Genomic DNA, 20,098 nt, shown 5'->3' on the forward strand with positions numbered 1-20,098 from the left:
GAAAAGCAAGGCGCCCGTGTGCTGCACGATGTCAGTGCACGTTAAAGAACCCCAGGTGGTCGAAATTTCCGGATTCCTTCATTATAGCATCTCTGATAGCATGAGTTGCTTTGGGACGTTAAACTCCACAAACTACCACCACCACTACAATAGAATTCAGATACTCGTTTGGCAACTGCATGGCGACGCTCATTAACAATGCTTGTCCAGTTGGCTCCTCAGACAACAAAGCATGATTGCTACGAGACCGCACACGACCCGCTCGAAAGCGCTCTGCATCGATCTCTTTAAGGTGGTAATTTACAAAAGGAATTTCCTCAGTGTATAAGCCAGGAGCCTCACATTCATTACGAAGGCTCAGCAGCAGCCGTTTTCCTTTACGAATTTGAAGACCTGAATCAACCAATCTCTATAGCTATGTTCCAAACTTGTTGCTTAAAGAACTCCCAAGCTGCAAATGACTGCAGACTCAAGGCGAACCAAGAATCCAAAGCTGTCCTCACGCGCTGTGCAATGTCTTCCTCGTCTACCAGCGAAGCATGAAGCTTCCATAGAGCCAACTGCGGCTTTTTTTTATTTTTTCGTCATTTTTTTTTGTAAATGTGCATAATTTTAAAATATATACCACATATATTTATTACATTTTGAGCAGCAGGAAACACCGGCAGGATCTCTTTTCTATTGCCAGCCCGGCTGAAGCAGCAGCTACAAACCAGCAGCGTTTCATTCACACTTCGTCTTCTCTCCGACGAGATGACCAACGATGATGATGAATATGTACAGATGAAGATGACGTGCACGCAAAGTGCTTACAATCTTCCCCCTCCCGGACGAAAGCGATCATTGTGGTCGCAGGTTACAGATGGTGAGCGGTTAGAGACGACGGTCGCGAACAGGCTATGCAGGGCCGTTTAGATAGTTCACACGTGATGCTTGCTTTAGAACCGTGTGAGGACCAAAGCAATTCTAGAGGACACTTTGGACCAGTAAAGTGCGATAAGGCGAAATCCATTAGAGCGCGGTGGATCATAGCCCTCCACTAAGACACCTCTATCTCCCTCTCTTCTTTCACTCCCACCTTCCCCCGTTCCTTTATGGCGTCGTTCACGTGTCAGCGGAGAGTTGTGACAGATACTGCGCCTTTTAAATCCTGTAAATCAATTTCAAACGTCGCTCATGCCTGCTGTACAAAGCAATCCTAGACATCTTGGTCTGCTCCTATTAGCTTTGTGGTGCTGCGTTCGAAAAAGCGACAAATAAAAGGCGCCACACGGACGCCTGGATTGGACGCCCGGCGGGATCAGCTTTGCATATGCATGAATCACCCGGTGACGTCATGACCTGTCGTGACAGTACGTCGATCGCTCTCTTGTCGAACACAACCAGCATTTAATGAAAAGCATCAAAGTTCACCGGCGTTCTATAATTCGTTTACAGGAAAGGAAAGTCGCAGTAGCATCTGTCACTCGCGGAATCCCGCGTTCATCCTCACGGTAGACAAGGAGAATTATGAAGAGCGCTGTACGATCCGAGCGTGGCGCATTTTTTTTCAGCATGGCATTTATTACATGCTTTTAAATTCAGCGTAGAGTTATATACATTATTTACAGAGTAATCAGCCTGTAGGCGAAAAGTCCATTTGGAACATACAACACAACATAACTAGAATAACTAACTTCACTAAAACGGTGGCAAGGAAAAAAAAACCATCGGTGGCGCAATGGATTGACACTACTTACCTCAGCACTGAGCGAATAAAAAATGTGTTCGAATGTTGGAAAAAAATCCTAGCGTGGCGCTATTAGTAAAGCGCCCGGCTGGGGATCTAAGGAATGGAGGTTCGATTCCGGCGGCGACAAGGTTTATTAATTTATTTTTAACTCTCGCTCTCAAAAGCGTGACACCTCTGCTGACAACCTTCTGTCGACAAAGATGAGGCATTAAAGGCATTTCGATGCATTTCGTCGTAATAAATCGGCTAATCAATTTTCCGCACAAAAGCCACGGAAGCGAGGTCACTCAGAGGGGGGTCGAATATTAAGGGCCTTTTCTGGTAGCTTGAGTGGCTTAAGTTTGGAGGCGGGCAAGCTCACGGCAGTGAGTGATGCGAGAAACGAATTATTCGGGGGAAGGTGCGTCAGAAGGTGTTGTAGCTGAGAAGAAAGATGCTTCGAGCGAGAAAGTAGGGGCGGCCATAAACAAAAAAAAAACGGAGAATAGGTGGTGGTTCGTTGAACGGCAGTGTTGTAGGCAAAGGTGACAGAGGAGTAGGGTCCAGTTGTTGTGACGGGGGTGAATGTATGTGGATAGCTTGTCGGAAAGGGTGGATGAAAGCGTTCTGTGAGGCCATTGGTCTGTGGCTAGTAAGTGGATGTACTTTTGTGCACCGTGCCATAGCATGAAGCACTGCTTCGAGCACTGACGAGAGGAACGACTTTCCACTATCACTGAGGAGGAGACGCGGGGCGCCATGGCGAAGGAGTCTGGTGGGGAGAAAAAAGTTGGCGATTTGAGAAGCAGAGCTGGAAGAAAGAGCTGTGGTTTAAACGTATCAGGTAAGGTGGTCGACCGCAGTAACGACACAGCGGTTGACCGCTAGTGTCAAGGGCAGGGGTCAATAAAGTCGATTCCAACCGTTTCGAAAGGCGTGAAAGGACACGTGGGAGGCAGCAAGAGACCGGCCGGAAGTGACGTGGACCATTTGGATCGTTAGCAAGGGATGCAAGACGCGACGTATTTCAATACAGAGGTTGAGAGGCCAGGCCATACGAAAAGGATCTGGATGCGGTTGTAGGTTTTCATGTAGCCAAGATGGCCAGCGTTGGGATCGTCGTGAAAGGCTTGCAGAATTTGAAAAGGTGGAGAGCGGGGAATTACGGGAACCCAGGCGTGGCCTAGCGGGCTGTAGTTGTGCCAAAATAGTTTGCCATTCCTTAGCTTTAAATTTTTGAGCTGGAGGCGGAGACAGGCATTTGGAGTTCTGGTAATGCCACTCAGACGATCAATCAGCTTGCGACAGTATGGATCAGCACGTAGGTGGTGGGAGAGATGACAGCCTATTGCTGGCGCAGGAGTAACGGAGGCGGAGATAAAAAGCTGCATGACTGTAGGCTCTGAACGGCGCGGCTCAAAGGCGCAGGTGAGGAAGGCGAAGACATACATTTTGATGGCGAAGCAGTGGGCAACATGAGGGAGCGTTGGCGTCTTTGTGCTGCTTGCCCGATTTGTAATTGTGAAGAATTGTGCTCTTGAAGATGGAGAATCCAACGCCCGAGACGTCCAGACAAGTTTTCCATTGAGGATAACCAACATAGGGAGTGGTGGTCAGTGACGACCGTACAGGTATGGACAAAAAGTCTTAACGGCCAGACATTCCTGCTACATAATAGTATAGTTTTAGTCCGCGGGACTCGGAGCGCTGGCTGGCATAGGCAACAACGTTTTCTGTGGAGCTGTCTTGGCGTTGCAGAAGAACAGTGCCAATGCCGTGACTATCGATGTGCAAAATGGTTGGAGCTTTATTGTCAGAATGGCAGAGGACGAGACTCGACGTCAGAGCATGAGACCAGACGAAGGGTGTATCCATGTGGAGAAACGCATGTAATGGGGAGACAATAGATGCGAAATCGCTGATGAAGCGCCGGAAGTAGGATGCCAATCCCAGGAAACTGCGTAGATCTTTGACCCGAGTCGTACGTGGGAAGTGCAGTGCAGCAGCGAGTTTTTTAGGGTCAATATTAATTCCGGCGCTGCTTACAAGGTGACCAAGAACTTTAATACATTTTGACGCAAAACAGCATTTCATTGTGTTTAGCTTAAGGCCAGCGTTAGAAAGTGCTGTCAAAATTTAGCCAAGTCAAGTAAGATGATCTGAAAATGTCTAAGAAAAAATGACGATGCCGTCCATGTAACTCGGACACGCTTTTTATTTGAGCCCTCGTACAACTGTGTCAATCGTGCGCTCGAAAGTTGCAGGAGCCTTGCAGAGCCCAAAGGGCATTCCATTGTATTCATATAAATCATCCGGAGTGACAAGGACAGCCCCCTCTTTGTCATCTTCATGCATGGGGATTTACCGGTACCCTGATCGTACGTCAAGGCTGGAGAAAAATTGGGCACCTTGTAGACAGTCGAGGGCGTCGTCAATTCTAGGGAGGGGGTACAAATCCTTACGAGTCATTCTATGAGAGCACGGTAATCTACACAGAATCAAACCAAGCCGTCATCCTTCACTAAAACAACGGGTGATGACCAAGAACTAGACGAATGGCATATAATGTTGCGGGCGAGCATGTCAGCAATATTTTCATTGATAACCTTGCGCTCGGTTGAAAACACACGATATGGCCGGCTTCAAACGATGCCCGATCGGTAGGTGTGGATGCGATTCGTTGCTGCAGCGGTTTGACCCGATGCTCGAGACCTCACGTCGAATGAGGCTACGTGCATGGTCAATAAACCGAGCAATGCTTCTGTTTGCTGTGAGGTCGGTGCTCATCATGTTGCAAAGTTCTCCACTGAGCAAAATAGGAGATGTATCGGAGCGAGCTGAGGTGCAAATAGAAGAAGGATGACAGGCTCTGCGGAAGAGACTGGAGGAACAGTAGAGTGACGGCGCAGAAAAATGGGCTCCGATGTGGTGTTGAAGAGAAGAGAAGAGAAGAACTACTGGAGGATCGAAGTAGTGACACGATACTTATGATACCCTTTGACAGGAGACGGGAGATGGTTGTAATCAAGACTTCCCCATCAGTCACGGCATCAAAAGTCACAGAAAGAATAACTTCACAGCCGGCATAGAGGGTGTGATTGGCGACAATAACCAAGAGGGAATAAGCGGGCTCTGAATATGCAGCAGTGGTGCATTCAATGACTTGTAGAGTAAGAGGGGAAGAAATCCCTGCCGAGGATGAGTGGATGGGCACAGGATAATAGCACAGCGAACTCATTGTAGTGCAACATGCCGTCAATGGTGATTCAGGCTAAGCACTGTGCAGAAGAGTTGTAATGCTCCCCATTGGCAACACGTAATGTAAGGCCAGTGCAAGGAGTTCGCACTTTGTGTAGTTGTAAGTACAAGTTAAGCTGCATGACGGAAACAGCAGTGCCTGTATCAATTAATGCTTCTAGTACAATGCCTTCACCGGTTACAGTTCACATGTTTCATGGGGACAGGGGAGGAATTGTAGCGACGGCAGGTGACGCAGCTTTACCTTCGGAAGCTGCACAACTCAGGTTACCATGTGGCGGTCAGAGGTCGACGAAAGCGGGTGCTCTCGTGTATATAAAGTGTATACGCTCCTCCGTATACACTTTGTGACGTCACACGAGCATTTCAGAATTGCGGTACCTCTCGGTGGAAGAGCTTCCGAATCCCGATTTCTATTGCATTTTCCTTTTTTTTGTAATATGGGCTTCGCGCTAGGCACTAATCCTTTGCGAGTAGAATCACAGGCCTATATATTATTCAAAAAAGTATAAAACAGCAATACATCGAACGACCCCGTTAACTATCTATATGGTTGTTATCCTAATAATGTTTGCTGCTGCAAGTCTTCAACTAATTTTATTTTCCATCATGGTTGTGCATTTATCAAAAATCAGACAGTTTGGAATTTAGACGCTGTTTTAATGGCCGCGATTGCTGCCACTATTCGTAAACACCTCAAATTTGACCAATCAAAACCGCCGTTTTTGTTTATGCATGGGCCTCGTGGGAAGTTTTGCAACTGGTAGTATTCAGGAGCTCTGATGGCAACCACGGAAAAGCGGAATCGGAAATAGGATCACTCGTAGTGCATGCTGTTAGAGAGTATCATGCAATGGAAGCTCTTCTCCTCTAGTTAGGCTCTCCGTCTCCGCAAGGGGCGCGACCTGCTCATTGTTTGTTCCGCATCTGCCTCCGCGGCTGCGGGTGGCTTTTACCTTGTTTCGCGCTGTCGCCCGCGTGTTTCGTTTTGAGTGCAGTCCCGAAATGTACACAGAAGGTAGATGTTGTAGCGGCATGTCAGCGTACTACAGACATCAGCTGAGACTATATAAAAAACACTGTCACTCAGCAAACGTTCGACAAGCATATGACACACACTAGGCATGGTAGCTACTTTTATTCATTTTAATCCGAATTTTTCCCAAGCCTGCACAAGAATAGGAATACAAAATTGTATGAGAAGCGATCACATCGGAACTCTTTCTAAGCTATCATAACAGCAACTCGTCTGCAACGGCAAAGCTGTCTTTCAGCACTAGATGCGAAACCACATAGGTAGCACTGATGGTGAAAATAGCTTTACACAAATGTATTGCAAGTTGCATAATGCTTGGATAATAAAATATTACTATAACATTCTGTGTAAACGCTGTAAGGTGGAGTTTTCACTGTTATTTTAATTTATAATGAGCAATTGTCTTGTATTATTAACATTATTTTAATTTCAAACAAACTTTGTTTTAATGAAATCTTTTCATGATATTATGTTTTTTAGGAAAACAATCAAAGAATGGTTTGATATTCATGACGCTACTTATGCTGGAAGCGGTAAAAGGAGGCCAATAAATAACACTGGTGATACACGATTGCAGTGGCTAACAAATGTGTTCACCTGCTATATCGCAAGCATCCAAGTAACTTCTAAAGCGTTAAACAACGACACTTTCACTGAAGAAACATTTCAGGCACGGCATTTCATCACGAAGTCTACTGTACAAGTGATAGAATACCTCCTGCGGAGATATGTCGGCTCCGTTCTCACTAAAAAACTCAATAGCGACCCCATAAAGGCTCTCTTCGGGTAAGTAAGGCTAATGTGCGGAAGAGAACGACACGCTAGATACGAGGGCCATAACAGCGACACTTGACCACATTGTCAAGACGGACGTTTCATCTTGGAGTAAAATCAAGGCACTTCGCGTCGACGCCGAAAAAATCATTTCTGCTCTGCTGCAATGACTAACCGAGGAGCTGAAGGAAGTGATTGCATCTCGTGTCATCCCATTACCCATTGTCACATATTCCGGTGTAGCTTATGTCGCTGGCTACGTTGGTAAGTTAAGCAGTGTCTTCGGGTGTTACGCTTGCACTATACTTCTGTCCCCTACCGAAAGAAGCAGCCCGCTTTGCACTCTTCTGCGTGGGCAAGGTCCTAGTGGACTGCATTATCCGAAAGCAGAGTTTGTTGCGCTATTGGAGAGGATTCTTTTAAAAAAAAGCTTTCGTTCACCTACCACACGTACATAAATATGTCGAAGTACTTCAAATTCTGATTCAACCTGCACTCGAGAATTCACCATTGCTGAGAGTCTGTCTGGCCGTTTTCCCAGCATTTACTGTTTATTTACTAGTCCATAGCGCTGAAATGATAATACTTTGGCCGTCATTACAAAAGTAGCTCGAAACAAATACGCTGTAAGCTGAAGGCAAACTGGATGTGAAAGTTTGCTTCTAAGAACCGTGTTTAGGTGTTATAGCCGGATTTGCGCACCGGTTTGAGCGACAGGCCAAAGTACAGTTGAATATTACATATAGCTAACTCTCAGAGTATCCCATTAAAACTTCATGCAAAAGCATAGGAACGTTGCTTGGAGTTTATCGAACTCCTGTTCAGTGAAAAATTATTGTATATATCGAAGTTCGTGCCGTAGCCTTGCAACATCCTTTCTCCGAATTGAGCTGAGCGATTTTTGTTGTGTGATCAGAGTCGGCTGGGCAGCCTTCGGCACCTGATGGCAACGCTAACGCTGTAAAACCGCCTGGTAAGGTGGACGTCGAGTCTGCTTGAAAGTTGCCTTCGGTCTTTTGCGCTTGTTTTCAGCGCGACACTGCTATCTTACGGGGAAGCTGGCATTCAGGGCACAATGTACTATGCGTTGAAGCCAGCCAAGCCGGCCGAAGGCTTGCGACGGCTCTCGCTTGTTCTGCTTTGCTGCCGAAGAACCCTGGGAGATCAACTACACTTTATTTTAATTGACTTATTTGACACCTTTAGCAGTTCGTATTGCGTGTTTTCAGTGTTACTAGAGTTCAGAAATTCGTCCCACCGGCTGTGATCCCGCATTGATTGGTCCTGACGTGATGGGCATGCGCTAATTTGACGAGCTACTAGCGCCATCTGCCACCCGTCACGCTGCCACGCGTCACGGCCATTGAAGCGCGTTCGCACTGCTGGTGGGAGGGATCGCGCAACTCCGCTAACGCAGATAGCAAAACGTAACACGGTCTGCTAAAGGTGTCAATGATTGCCCTTTTGTGCCCCAGTAACAGAAGTAGGCATCTCATGGAAACGCACGGTACGCAGCAGAATTTGTGCAAAATCCAACGGCACTGGTACCACACAGCGCGAGATGCTACTGCAAGGTATGAGCAGCGCGAACTACGACACATCGACATATACCCATCAAATATTTGGGGGACAGGCTCGCGTCCACGGAGCGGCACTGCGCCCAGTGCGTCCCTCTTTTCGACGCCTGACATACATGTGCGCTTCGCAGATGATCTGCCAGTACGCCGGTGGGTAGTCCATCGCTGCAGGAAGCATGCTGCTTAATTTCCCAGGTACATCACATAGGCGCTTATGGGTTACACAGATGTTTATATGTTGGCATATTTTATATCCCGGAATATCCACATATCAAAATGGTTCGAGTTCAATTCGTATGCGATGTATACCCGAGATCGAGTTATACCGCTACTTCTGTACGTACCAGTCGCCGCAGTAGCAAGATCGTGAAACTTTTTTGTGACGCTTATACACAACTTCGTGTCGGCAACCAATATAGGCAGTACATAAGCCTCTACTGAGCCGGCTAAATGCGCTATGCTTTGATAATTTAAAAAAAGTGTTTAGCCAAGAGAACGAGAGGGGGTGATCCCTGTCTACAAGACTCATAAGGCCTGCCTGAAATCATACATTTGCACGGCTTATGCAACAATACCACCACCACATCTCTCCACTGGCTGCTGTATATTCTTCCTTTTTTCACCGAGTGGAACCACGCGGTGCTCAGCACTCAGCTAGTTATGCTCTGCATAGCAAGAATACTCGGCCTTTTACCGAATTTCTAACACTGATTTAGCAAAACTATTGGTCTTGATTGATCCGCAACCTCCAACCCCCAAAATTTGGCGGCTGTCATGCACGTAGCCACGAATTTGTGTTTTTGTTTCTTTGGGTGAAGGGGGGGGGGGGATATTAATGAGGCGGCATATGTTATAGTTCGAAGCGCCGTGGATTTGTATAGCTTAGCGCACAGCCACACGAATGAACAATGGAGAGTTTGATATTAGGCGGCCCGCATCCCCCCTCCCCCCCTACGCTTATGGACGTGCCCGACTAGTCTTAATGGATATGCAGGCAGATTCGGTGTGCATTTCTGCAGAAACCAGATACACGCTATTGATGACGGAGCAACCACAATCTATGTAGGCGAGTTCATGCAGCTTCCTTATAGCTTCTTTACCGGTGTTACTAATTCGTTGAGGAAACATATTTTTTGTCTCCCATATCGATATTTTCATATTTACTGCAGTGCAAATTCGCTGTCATCTGCTTTCGTACACGCTTCCGGTACTGCTGCCTATTGCAGTGCTTTTATTTGATATAGAAAACAGCAAGTGAAGTACATGTGCCTGCCATAGTATTTACGGATCTACAAAGTAGGTTTTACAAAGTGTTGTAAACGTGGCCGTATTGTAGCGTTTCTTTTGCACGTGCCCAGTGTCACCCATGCAGAGAGGCAAGACTCTTTCTGATAAGAAAGAAGTACAAGCTGAATTAAGATAGCATCCGCCGCCGTATAGAGCGCCCTAAACAGCCACAGCAAAAGAAAAACTTGCATCAGCAACAGCGAAGGCTCAGGGCTCAGGGGGTGAATTAGGGGAAGAGAGTCAGAACAACGGCGGAAAAGGCCCGCAACCTAAGCGAAAAGATATTTCAAAACAGGATGGTGGGTCTTCCCGCGAAGCCGCGCTGCAATTCTACAGAGCAGCAAAAGGGAAAAGCACTCGTGAGATGGAGTTCAGTAAGAATTCGCTACTCGAGTGCGTTGTTATGAAAATCAAGTCCTAAATTATATAACAATATGACAAGAACTAAGAACAAAGCTAGCGGAATTGATGGTATTCCAGCTGAGTTGCTTCAAAACCTCAACCACGACGCTGTTAACACACTGCATACATTATGTCAAGAGATTTGGACAACCCTGCAGTGGCCACAGGATTGGAGGAGGTCAGTTTACATCCCCATTCCAAAGAAAGGCAGTGCCAAAGATTGTTCCAACTACCGCACGATCGCGCTTATTTCGCATGCTAGCAAGGTGATGTTAAAAATCCTGCAAGGTAGGCTGCAGCAGTATGCGGATCGGGAGCTTCCGGACGTGCAAGCTGGGTTTCGCAAGGGCAGAGGAACTAGAGACCAAATTGCCAACCTTCGCTGGATCATGGAAAAAGCAAGAGAGTTCCAGAAACCCATTTACTTCTGCTTTATTGATTATGCGAAAGCGTTTGACTGCGTAGATTACAGCAGATTGTGGCAAGCTCTCCAAGAGATGGGAGTTCCAATTCACCTCATCTGTCTCCTCAGGAACCTTTATGAAGGGCAAGATGCCACAGTCAGAACTGGGCATGGTCTTACTGATTGGTTTCCGATTGAGAAAGGGGTGAGGCAAGGCTGCATACTGTCGCCCTGCCTATTTAACCTATATGCAGAGTGCATCATGAGGAAGGCCGGTCTGGACGAGTCTTCAGCTGGAGTGAAGATTGCTGGAAAACGTATCAACAACCTTAGATATGCGGATGATACCACTTTAATGGCAGAAAGTGAAGTGGAATTCAAGAGACTTCTGATGCGCGTACGAGAAGAGAGTGAGATGTTTGGGCTTAAACTGAACATTAAAAAGACGAAGATCATGGCGTCTTGCCCTATCAAGTCCTGGAGCATCAATGGACAAGAAGTGGAAGCTGTGACAGATTTTCTGTTCTCGGGCGCCAACATTACCTCGGAAGGAGACTGCAGCCATGAAATTAGGAGACGCCTGCTTCTGGGAAAAAGAACAATGGTTAGCCTTGACCGCCTACTAAAGAACAGAGACATTAGTCTGCCAACCAAGATCCGTATAACCCGTGCTATGGTCTTTCCCGTTGTGATGTATGGATGCGAGAGTTGGACTGTGAAAAAGGCTGACCGCCGAAGAATTGACGCGTTTGAATTGTGGTGCTGGCGAAGACTCTTAAGAGTTCCTTGGACTGCCAGACGATCAAATCAGTCAATATTGTCGACCATAAACCCTGACTGCTCATTGGAGGGTCAAATTCTAAAGTTAAAGCTCAGCTACTTTGGTCATCTGATGAGAAGAGAGGAGTCGCTGGAGAAAGATTTGATGTTGGGAAAGGTTGAGGGTCGCCGGAGAAGGAGTAGGCAGCGAACGCGATGGTTAGATCGCATTCTCGAGGCATTGCAGATGAAGCTATGTGATGTTACGAAGATAGTGAAGAGTCGGACACGACTGAACGCCTGAACTGAACTGATGAGAAGAAATCAACTTTTCGTTTTGAAATGTGAAAACACATTGCGGAAGTATTAGTGTGCTAGAAATATAGTTTAGGATTTATCGAATAATGTTTTTAGCGCCTTGAAGGAAAAAGCAAGAACGATGCAGGTTTTTCGAAGACATTGAGGCCTTTTTGTGGACGAACTCAAACTTTGAGAGCAGTTGTCGGCCAAGTCATTAGGCCGCGTCGAAGGCATGGTTTATTTAGGTCCCTTTAAGCCACTCAGTGAACGAGAGCAGCTGCGTGACCACGGCATGGTTATTATGTTTTTACCGCTCGCGGGAAAGTGAACGCAAGTGATTGTTGTGTTCGGCACACAGGGAAATGTGAAAGGGGAACTTCTGGTAAAGATTCTTACCGAAGCCGTGATACTTGCAGATGAGGCAGGCCTCCGCGTTGACTTCGTCACGTGTGACGGGGCATCGTGGAATCGAAAGATCGTGAACATTTCTGTGAATCTGCATGACGGCTACCTCAATTACAGGTAGGATCAGGCATCCAACAGACAGCGGTCGCTTCCTGCACTTCGTGTCCGATTTCCCCCACTTGGTGAAGTGCACGCGCAACAACCCCCTCTCACATCATTGCAACACACCCGATGGCTTGGTTGGGTTTTCATATCTGTATTTCTTTCCTAACTATAGATTTGTTTCTCATCGGAGGAAAAAGTACGGGGCCTCGTTACAAAACAAAAAGGTGCCGGGCATGCACGATTGCTATGCAATTGCTGTGGGGAAAGCATACAGTTACGTTTGTCTGAAATAAGAGAAGTGAGAATACATTTGGCGCCGTAGCGGTCTGAGCAGGATAAAATTCTGTACTTTCGAGTTCTGCTAAGATCACTGAAGTTGACCTCCGTCAGTCATATGTTTTTACCGCAACGCGCCCAGTTGTGCGATGTTATTGCATGTTAAAGAACCCCATGTCGCCGAAACTTCCGGAGCCCTCTACTACGACGTGTCCCATGTAGCCTGAGTGCCTTGGGGACGTTGACCTCATATATATACACCATATTTTTTTGTGTGCGTATGTGGTTCTTCTGTACGGCCGACCTTAGTTAGAACATTCCGCAGCTGACAAGGATTTTGTGCTCTTTATTCTTTCGATAAGAACGCCTGGGAAAATGCATTGCAGTCAAAATGATGTGAGCGCTTATACGCAAAGATCAACGCAGGAGGGTGCACGAGATAGACGGTAGCGCGGTGACCCTGAGAGTCATGCACGGCATAACCGAAACCCATCTAAACCCGAACAACTTGGAGAAGATGCGCATGGCCTACCAGCTGTTCGGCCCACAAGTCATACATGGGCTTTGTTTCTTCAGAGACAGTATTCGCCACATCCTGCAGTTTTCGATTAAATATATAAAATAAACGCAGTGACCGTAGTTTTAAGCAAATCGGGAATACGTTTTTGAATGCATGCGACGAAACATCTCGGTCTTCGCCTGAGGTTTGCGCATTCGTGGGATACAGAATGAGCTTAGTGAAGCTTGGTAAGATTTTTTTCTCAAAACAAGGCAGGCAGTTTACGCGTCATAGCAGCCCGTGTCACAACACGTGAAATGACGTATACGACACGACACTGGTCAGGATAAAAGTGAGAGCACTTCGACGTTCTCATATATATATATATATATATATATATATATATATATATATATATATATATATATATATATATATATATATATATATATATATATATATATATATATATATATATATATATATATATATATATATGCTTAAGTCCGTATACAGGCAAAGGAAGACTTTCGGCCTTATTTGCGCCAAACGCTCTAGAGGGACATTTGTGTAGGTTATAGGCACAGCTCGGTTTTCGGTATTTCAAAAGGCATATTCTTCGAAGGACACTTTTCGAGAAGACATAATGACGCACTTCCTGTTTTCTTTCTTCATGCAGGATGGTCAACACCATCGTCGCAGTCATGTCTGCACGTCACTCAAGGCACGCGCAGCTGAGCAACTCACTGGCTGCTGACTGTCTTTCGGCATTCCTCGCTTACCTTGCAGAATGGAAGGCGCACACAAACAGTCTGATATAGGTTTTCTAGGGCAGTCTACTGCCAATAGGCTAAAGGTTACTATCAAAAGCACTATCCTTTTGTTGGACTACATCACGATAACCTTAGGCTGCAGGTACCTAATGACAGCACGGTTAAGTCAAGAGTTCTTGAAGAACATATTTGGGATAGTTAGTGCGGCGCTTGCAATGACCACCCAACTCCCAAGCAGTTCCTTGCTACCATGAGTTGGATAAGTTTTTTTCAGTTCGCTCACCAGATAAGAGAAACGCGGTTGAAGCAACCTTGAATACTATCTTGAATCCAGGGACATCCGCTGCAGCGGTATCTCATAGGCAAATGCTTAGTGAATTAAAGAGAGAAGCAGCAGCTGTGGGCACAGAGCACACCCAGCTTTTCGCTGGAAGTGATCTCGACTATGCCTCAACGAGGAGCGACTGCAGACTACTTCGTTATAAAAGTGGCTACGTTGCCAAAATGTGAGTCATGCCGTTGAAGTGCACTGAGTACAAAGCATTGATTCTTACATCGCAGCACGAAGCAGAAAATGACTGCGTTGAATTCACAATGCAGAACAATTTTGGCTGACTTATACCCATCTCTGCAGCTTTTAACTTGGTTTTCTTTCTTGAGGGTTCGAATGCTTGAGTGGCAGACGTCATCATCACGACAGCATGATAGATCTCATAGGCCTCTTGAAAACGAAGAAAGGAAGCTCAGTTGGATGTGAGGAGCACCACTATGAGCTCACTACGCACGTCACGTGTTTTTATATCAATCCAAGGCTCTACTTTTTCGTGAAGTCAATCAATCGCCAAACAGTGTCTAGGCGCGAGTCATCGCAGTACAAAAAAATCAGCAGATGCTCATAGGGTTTATTGTCTGCACAGCCTGATTCAGCATGAAGCTCTACCATGCGACCTCTCCGAACGCCCTGATGCAAGCACGTGTGTTTCGTTTGGGATCGGCTGTTGTGAAAAAGGCGTTCTACACCTGAGACTTTACTGAATTCACTACATGTCTGCGTCGCAACCATGTTCTATTCGGAAATTCAGGGATGGGACGTGTCTGGGCACGTTGTTCTCATCGTTAAAGCCTAAGGTGTCGCTTGCTTGCAATTAGGCCTCAAATAACACACCCTATTGTTCACAATTGCTTAACTATGCCTGGTGCGATACCTAGTAGTGAAGGCTTGACCTTATTCCTCACGAACTTGCTGTGCGCTTCCAGCTTTCATATGCATCGTCTAACGGCTTTGTCGTACTACTACAGTTTTTTTTATTTCACTCAACCGCTTTATCAAGCAGATTGGTTTGTTGGGCGAGTTGGTTGAAAGTTGTGTTAAAACAGCGCCAGAACACGGATAGATGTGTGTTTGTCTCTTTATATCTGCCCCTGTTCTAGCGCTGGTTTAACATAACGCTTTGTCAAACTAGTTCACTGAGTTCATTTGCAGGCCTCGCTTGTCAACAAGCCCGATACTCTTTTGTCACTGAGCCTGCAAACTCGTAGCTCTTTCTGGCATACCCATGATATAAATGGTGATATTGGAGTGTACGAGGCATAATGAAGGGACGAGAAAGTCTTAACCACGAGGCACGTGGATTTCTCGTCTAGCGCAATGTCTATACGTGTCACTCACTCATTGAGAATGATAAGCTGACACGCTCGTGATACGTGCTCCTTGTCCTATGCAACGCTGAATTCGCTCACGGATTCACGAAGGCAATGGAGCACTCATTCCGTCCACAAAGTTACGTGGTCAGCGATTTTTATTATTCGTGCAGAGCGCCGATGCAGGGCTGCTTCTAAAATCAAGCCCCGTCGGTGAAATTGGACGGCCGGGAACAACCTGGATGGATATGCCATGCATATATTGTTTATATTTAAGGGCTTCCTGATGCTCACTGAGAGCCTAGTTACATTGATCAGCGTTTCTGAAGGCAAGTCTATTCGACAAGGCAGCGCTGCTATCCAGGGACACCCACTGGAGCGGTATCTCAGAGGCAAATGCTTAGTGAATTAAAGAGAGAAGCAGCAGCTGAGGGCACAGAGCACACCCAGCTTTTCGCTGGAAGTGATCTCGACTATGCCTCAACGAGGAGCGACTGCAGACTACTTCGTTATAAAAGTGGCTACGTTGCCAAAATGTGAGTCATGCCGTTGAAGTGCACTGAGTACAAAGCATTGATTCTTACATCGCAGCACGAGGCAGAAAGTGACTGCACTGAATTCACTATGCAGAACAATTTATCAGCGGTCACACGAACGAAACCAATGCGCTCAGTACCCAACGTCGGCGGGGCAACAAAAATAATGGGGTCTCGGGCCTTATATACCCTGCGACGCAGAACGCAGGGGAGCACTGCCTATTGCAGCACACAGCTCAGGCAGCAGCGTCTTCTAAGACAGTCAGTGCCATGGTGAGGTTCATATTCCATGAACTGAATGTGGAGTCCCCTTAATTGCCGTCACTCATGCTGTGGCGCCTCCTATGCAGTCATTCCCGAATTACTCATCATCGTCCGGGAAAACCTCACTGCGGCAATCCCCGTGTCATACGCACCAATCTCAGCGAGCGCGGAGGGCAGGCACCGGCCAAGACTACGCCGAAACTAATTTAAATTATCTGCTTTTGTGGATTGATTTAGGAAACGTAGCTAGCGTAACATTTCCGTAAATATTCCGGCATCATTTCTGTTTAGTTTGAAGCCGGAGACCACTATTCAAATTATATGTCATGAAAGGTGCTGGACGTGCACTGATGGCACTGGACCGACTGCCAAACCTCTACCTCGTGTTTACTTCCAACAGCCGCGAAGGGGAGGGGTTATATGAAGAGAATATTTTTACTGGCACTAACTAGGATTACACAGGTGATATGGTTACGTGGTTGGGGGTTTAGGTGGTTCAGGGCACAAGACACAACACACTTGCCCGAAATATCGAGAGATCCATCCTGATGCTTTAGCGTAGTTTCGGCGAACACTCAGGAAGCGTGGCCAGAAAATGTTGCGGCGCAACTCTGCACCTTAGGTACCTTGTTGTCTATGTACCGAAGAAGTTAGCGAGTATATAGACTAGCCTGACTCGATAGCAGTGTACTGGGCGTAGCCACACTAGAACTGCAAGCAGTCGCCCACGTGGCCCGCATAAAACCCTACCACTCTCGTGGAGATGACGTTTTTCCTGGGGAGCTCCGGATGTCATCCAGAACATTTTAAGGACATGAGGAAGACTGTTAGAGCGAAGATGCGAAAAGGAAAGGGGATCGACGTTCGGCCTGCTGCCTTATAGGCCACACCTAGAGCATTCCATTGACATATATCGACTCCAAGCTACCTTCCCTGCACTATTATAAAAAACAAACAAGCGCTTATTTAATTAAAATACCTCTTTTGTTCAGTTTGATTTCAGTGGTGCAACAGTGTACGTGTGACGGAACAAGTTTGATGACGACGCCACGTATACACAATTTGCAATATTATTGCTTTTATTAGCGTTTTTATTTTGCGCTATCCTATCCCATGGGCCGATATTCCATTGAATAAACGGAAAGTTATGCACTTTTGTATGCCCCCTTGACCTCAAATTTAAACTATTTGCCTGGCAGACCGAGGCGAAATTTCACACGATGTTCTGTATTTAGCGAACTCTTGCGTATCGTCCGAAATAGATCAGTATTCCCCTTTTTTGAAAGCAGAGTTTCTAATGTTTGGGGAATTGGCACAAGACGGCGACTGCCTTTTCTGAGCAAAAATGTTGTAGGTAATGACTACACTGACTACTTTTTTTATTAACAAAGCTCAAAATAATTCCTGATGATTGAGATGCCAATTTCTCTCAACAGGTGTTTTTTTATTAGTGTTGACATGTCACATAATGTTCGTTTCTAATGTGCTTCGTTGTTGTCATAGCAAAGGAAAAGGTCAACGAAAGATTGGGGCTGCGTTTTGTCGACCCACTGCATGATGGTGTCTCAAATGAATCGAGAAGCATGCACATCGAATGCAAAAAAAAATGTAACCAATAAACATTTCCTAATTTCTTCAGGAACGTTAGATCGTTATCAGAAAAACAGAAATAAAACAAAGGAAAGAAGTTGCGTTATCCTCCATTTTTTGAAGTGCGGCTTTGCATTGGCGTCATACACCAAAACAGATGTGCGCCAGTGTGGCTATCATCAGAGTTCAGCGCAGCATGGACGATATGGTAATACGTTCCTGCAGCTATGCAGTTGCTCCATTTGCCGAATGGCCGTACGGTTACTGCATTTAGCGTATCTATCATACAACATATTTACCCTATCTACCATACAAGTTCTGCTTTGGAGCCAACGCACCAGCTAAGCGACTAAGATAGCAACCGATACCCTTGCAATTACACGCACAATGTTGACGCGGAAAAGGGATCAGAATGCAATCTTGGCTTCTAACATTTACACATATAAAATTACAGGATGACATTACAAACAAATGATTTTCTTTTTAGTTACTTTTATTTAAAGCGCTTCTTGTTACTCGCCACAGAAACTTTTCTCAAGCGGCATATGTCCTATAGAGATTGCCCCGGCTAATTTTTCCTGCCTGCTATTGACGGTTCTTAGAAAAACAATAAATAACATTTATGTACGTCACCCTTAGTGTAGAATTTCGAGCTGTGAACGATATCTATTTGCAGCACATATTCTCCCATTCCTACTGGGCATAGGCATGTGTACGCTCCGTGTTTCAGAAAACCACCTATATCCTTACTACCGATATACATTGGATATGCATTGGCGCTAGGAGAACTACGCAAGTGCTTACCCTTCTATCATAGCCAACACTGCTTCTGAGTAAGTTGAAAAGAATGGAGCAGTTGCAAGGTGTTTATTAGAACGTCAGCACGGTATACGATGACTGTGTACCGAGTGACTGAGTGTCACTCGAACCAGCTCTCAAGTGTCAACCGGGCTTCGTCTCCACTTAGTCGAGCTCTTCGGTGGGTCGGGTTAGCTGGTGTCGATTGTAATTATTATACTGTGATACTCCGAAATTTCCCTGACGTCCAAAAAAACGAGGTGGAAATCGATTCATGCTTCGCAGTCATGCAGCCAGTGCATCTCTCGGCCGCCCTGTTTAACATGTGGCCCCGGAAAATATGGCTTCGCAACCATTGCCAAAATGCGAATAGAACGAGCCGTCAAAAAGACACCATGCGCTAGCTTTCACTCCCTCCTCAAAGCGGAACATACGAGAAGTAGTGTCATGGACATGCAATCGTAATAATATAGTTCATTGGTCCACTATTGCTCTCTCACCTCCTCTCCTCTTCTACCCTCCCCCTTCAGTCCCCCATTTCTCTTCCCCAGTGAAGGGTAGCCAACCGGAATTCAATCTTTCTGGTTAACATCCCTGCCTTCCGCCCTCCTTTTCTCCTCCTCCTGCTCCCTCCTCCACTATTGCTGTATTCAAGTTTAAAAGGTTGCTAGAGCAATAACTTCAAGCAGTTCGCAGACGGCTTCTTTGAATCTGGCGCCTTGGTGGGGCCGCAGATCCCGGAGATTACGTTGAGCGCGTGAAGCTTGTTCCAATCGCCAGGTGACCCCACATAATCTTCAGCTATGCAGGTCTTTTTTTTTTTTCAAATGTATGCCGACACAACTCGACTCATCTGCAGTACTGCGCTACACGGCTTTGCACGAAAGTTAATAAAATTTTACCGATGTCACGAACTGAGAGTCGAAGTGTTCTGACCGCTGTAACATATTTTTTTTAACAAGATACTGATTACATTGAAACGATGTCCTATATACATGGACTATGTACAAATGATTTAGAAAAGAGCATCAAATCAACACGATACGCAATTGATGCACCAATTCAACAGAACTCTAAACAAGAGTCAATGTAAAGCACATTCACAAATAGTGAGTGCCACTTCAGTTCAAAGTCACCCTGTGCATACAATTCCGTTAAAAGGACAATCATCCTACAGAAATGGTGTTTTGTCGAAACAACAGGCTGACACTTTCTGTCTATCATGCGCTTTTTTCAGAGGCTGTGTAACCCAGTAAGAAATAACGTGTCTAGAGGCTTATCAACAAATTGTAATACAGTGAGATATCGTAGAGAATGCGGTGTCAAATCAAGTCTTTTTTTAAATGTCCAATGCAAAAATCCCAGAATAATATTGCAGCTTTACAATTGATAAAACAGTGCTCAGTGGTTTCCGGACAATCACAAAGGCGCCAATTTACTGTAACGAAAATGCCGTTTTCCTTAACCACGTTTTAACAGGCAGGGTCTCAGCGTGTAACTTATAAAAACAAAGCATTCGTATATGGCGAAAGCGGCATTTTCCATACTCTTTTGAGTACATCATGTCCCAGTGAACCGAATTACATATAACGTGTATGGGAGGAAGAAAGAGCACAGAAATTAAATCTTTCTACATACGCTTCCACGATACAGAAAAACAGGAACTCAGGGGACAAACGAACAAGTTGAAATCGAGGAGATAAA

The sequence above is a fragment of the Amblyomma maculatum genome, chromosome 7 (assembly GCF_055883805.1).
Source record: "Amblyomma maculatum isolate TAMU_Amacu chromosome 7, ASM5588380v1, whole genome shotgun sequence".
NCBI classification, from domain to species: domain Eukaryota; kingdom Metazoa; phylum Arthropoda; class Arachnida; order Ixodida; family Ixodidae; genus Amblyomma; species Amblyomma maculatum.